This window comes from Sarcophilus harrisii, chromosome 1 (genome assembly GCF_902635505.1).
Source record: "Sarcophilus harrisii chromosome 1, mSarHar1.11, whole genome shotgun sequence".
In the NCBI taxonomy this organism is placed as follows: domain Eukaryota; kingdom Metazoa; phylum Chordata; class Mammalia; order Dasyuromorphia; family Dasyuridae; genus Sarcophilus; species Sarcophilus harrisii.
In genome coordinates, this window is record NC_045426.1 from 288,170,798 (window position 1) to 288,175,070 (window position 4,273).

The window sequence follows — 4,273 nt, forward strand, 5'->3', positions numbered from 1 at the left end:
GCTGTTAACAAAAAGTACCTCTCCTCCACAAATGAATTTTTTTGTCCTCTTATGTCCCACCTCCTCCCCCCCCCCCCCCCCCAACAATTTAGCTTCATTTTACATGATTATGTGATAAGAACATATATTTTGACTTCCACTCTGGCTGTGGATTTCTTGAAATTGTTTGTTCTATTTCTGTATTGTATCTCATTTTTATAAACTTATAGCAAAGAAGAACTATGAATGTTTTTTTGTTTGGTTGGGTTTTTTTGTTTGTTTTTGCTGAGGAATTGTGGTTAAGTGACTTGCCCAGGATCACACAGCTAGCAAGTGTTATTTAAGTGTCTGAGGACAGATTTGAACTCAGGTCCTCCTGCCTTCAGAGCTGGTGCTCTATCCACTGAGCCACCTAGCTGCACCTTTGTTTGTTTTTTAAAAGTAAAAACCCCAAGAAAAGATGAATTGGTTTCACTCTAGTTACTATGAAGGATGCCCTATAAAAATAACAAAGTAATAAACAGATTGTCAGCCCCACCAAACTTTATCATAATGAGACTCCTTACTGAATAGAACATAAAGGTTCCCACACTCAAAAAAGTAATAAAACAGTACTTGTGAAATTCTTTAGTGTTTCACCATCAAAGGCAGAGGGGAATTTCCCAACAAACGATAACTCTTTTGATTCCAGTGAAGGCCATGTGCTCTGGAGGTTAGAGGAGAGATAGCTAGACAGCCTATTATTCTTTGCCCCTAGTAAGGAGATCAAAAAATGTCAGTAATGACTTCAGGGGCAATTGTATAATAAAGATATTGTTATTTTGGTATGTTATGTTGCCCACATATTGGGAATTTTAATTGAATTCCTGTTGCTGAATTTGATGTGTTTAAGTCCTGATCTTTACAGAAATTATTTATTCTTAAAAATGCACAGAGTCCCTTTTTATACTAAATTGGTAAGAGAAGAGTCCCTATCTTTGCTGGTACGATGCTTAGGTTTGGGGCAAATAAAATGTTTTTAAGTGTTGTTTGCACTAAATAGATGTTCCATTATAGAAGGAAAAATTTTTTTTAATTAAAGCTTTTTATTTATAAAATATATGACGGGTAATTTTTCAACATTGACCCTTGCAAAACCTTCTGTTCCAAATTTTCCCCTTCTCCACCCATTCCCTTCCCTAGATGGCAGGAAGTCCAATACATTAAATATGTTAAAATATATGTTAAATCCAATATATGTATACATATTTATACAATTATCTTGCTGCACAAGAAAAATCGGATCAACAAGGAAGAAAAAAAACTGCAAAAGAAAACAAAATGCAAGCAAACAACAACAGAGAGAATGAGAATGCTATATTGTGGTCCACACTCAGTTCCCATGGTCCTCTCTCTGTGTTTAGATGATTCTCTTCATCATGAGCAAGTGGAACTGGTTTGAATCATCTCATTGTTGAAGAGAGCCACGTCCATCAGAACTAATCGTCATATAGTCTTCTTGTTGTCATGTATAATGATCTGGTTCTGCTCATTTCACTTAGCATCAGTTCATGTAAGTCTCTCTAGGCCTCTCTGAAATGCTGGTTGTTTCTTACAGAACAATAATATTCCATAATATTCATATAACATAATTTATTCAGCCATTCTCCAATTGATGGGCATCCATTCAGTTTCCAGTTTCTTAGAAGGAAAATCTTAAAACAAAAGAAATAGTACTTTAACTGGGTTGGAAATTTTGTCGAAGTTGTTCCTCAGGTAATTTTCTTTTATTTTTATTGGTTGTGGTTGAACATCTTAAGTCAGTGCCAATGAATTAATTAATAAAAATTGGGTGTTTTTTTTCCTTCTGTTCTATTTAATAACAGCTTATTTAGTTTGAAGTCAGCTGTCCAGCAATCTCACCTACAGAGAACAAAAAATAACCTCTACAGAAATAGAATAGACTATCTCTCAAGCCCTCTTTCTGACCTTTATTCTTATTTTACACATAGACTTTTCAAGCAGTGAAAGCTTGATGGCAAAAAATAAGACAACAAATCAATAAAAAGCAGACACAACTTTTTAAAAAGTCAATAATGTGGAGTCACTTAGTAGGGACAAGCAACCTTGTACGCATCAATAAGCCTTCAGTCATCACTCTCTTATAGCACAGAATGATTATGGATTTTCATAGTGTTGACCTGACCTCCATCATCAAGAAAAAAGTTAAAACAGATTCTGATTAAGAAAGTAGGTAAAGTAGACAATGCATTTTAAAAAAATAAATGCTTTATCTAAATTTCTTGAAATAAGCATTTTGGTCTGTAAAGAACAGTTTGGGACAGCTAGGTGACATGGTAGATAGAGTGCCAAGTCTAAAGTCAGAAAGACTAATCTTCCTGAATTCAAATCTACTGACATTTACTAGCTGTGTGACTCTAGGCAAGCCATGTTTGCCTCTGTTTCCTCATCTTTGGTGCATTTAAGCTGAAGAAGAAAATGGCAAACCTCTTCAGTATCTCTACCAAGAAAACCCTAAATGGAGTTATGAAGAAATTAGGCATGACTAAAATATTTTTTCTTTGTATGTGTGTGTATAACATAACTTTTGCACTTGTTCTTTTTTGAGTATTATGTGATTTAATATGTGCTATGAAAGAATAGGAACACAAAAGGGGCAAGAATATAATAAAGATCTTTTTACATCCAGTAAATCCACTTATTTATCCTGTTTCTTTAAATATGAAACTATTTCACGAATGTGTTCCATATATAAAACTCCATCCTCAATTTCATTCCATTCTCAAACTTTTTCTTTGTCTCCAATAATTCCAGTAACATGGAATACCTTTCCATCCCTGCTCAGCTTCACAGCATGATTATCTTGATTGGGAGATGCCATTCCTCTGATCTAAAATATGGCAAAGAAAACATGTGAAACAGCAGCCCAAGTTATATGTTGCTACAGTGCTAGGTTGTACAGTGGATTCAGACAGGGTTTCTTAAACTTTTTCCATTCATGACTCCTTTTCACCAGAAAAACTGTTAGCTGGCTATATAGGTATATAAAGAATATATATGTTATGTGGGTATATCAGGGTTATATAGGTATATCAAGCAAATAATTACTGTTTATAAAACAATTTTGTGATCCCCTCACACTCAATTGTGAGACCTATATAGGGTCACTATCCATAGTTTTAAGAAGCTAGGGGATAGAGCACAAGTTTTGGAGTGATGGAGAGTTGAGTTATCTGGATTCAGATACCAGCTGAGTGACCTTGGATAGGTCACTTCTATTTTTCTATTTCCTCATTTGTAAAATGGAGGTAATTATAGAAGCTACTTCCCAGGTTTGAGGATGAATTGAGATAATTTTAAAGCACTAAGACACAGTGCCTTGTAGAGGTTCATAAACAGTGGGGGAACTCTGGGTGAGGTATAAGACCCTTCAGCCCAGAGGAAATGAGCCAGAACTCTGGAGAAGCATACTTGAAACAAGATGTTAACTCAAGAATTGCTAATACAATGGTTATCTAGTTTAGCATGGTGATTAATAGTTCTCTAGTTCAGTATATGTACTTAGTATTTAATATAGTTACAAGATTCATAACTACGATGATGTCATTATAATAGAGTATATAAGAGCCAACAAGGACTGGATGAGAGACATTTACTACATCTCCCAACACCCGTGGTGGCTGGCCTGTCCTGCTAACCCCACTGAGACCAAGGCCCATCTGAAGGGCCTCCAAAAAGCTAGCCTGGGCCCCAGGCAAGGAAATAGACTGTGAAAGAGACAATAAAGAATTTGGACTTTATCTCTGGCTATTCTCGTGGTGATTACTCAGCTGAAATAAAAGCTGGTCCAAAGACCTCCAGAAAGCTAACAGGAACTTTACAGGAACCTGATAACAATGTCTGGTTCAGCTTCCCATCTCCCCTAAGAGCTCTTGGCCTTCCTGAGAAGTCAGGGAGCAGTGACAACCTGTGTTGTGATTGAGGCAGAGTGATATTAGGGGATAAAGTACATACAATAGCAAGTTGTTTATGTGGTCCCACGTGGATGGCATATAATGCATGTCCAGTGTTGTTTTGATTACATAAGGATATGAGGGTATAAAAAGAGGAAAGAACTGGGAATAAATGGAATCCATATTTCCCCCATCCTCAGGAGTCCCATCTTATCACTTCTCCACTAAGACAGTATATTTTAATCATCCCAGCATGAGGGCTTTAGAAAGCACGGTACATTTTGTCACCCTAACTAGGGGGCTTTCGAAAGGAGGACACAATGTTTTAATCGTCCCAACTT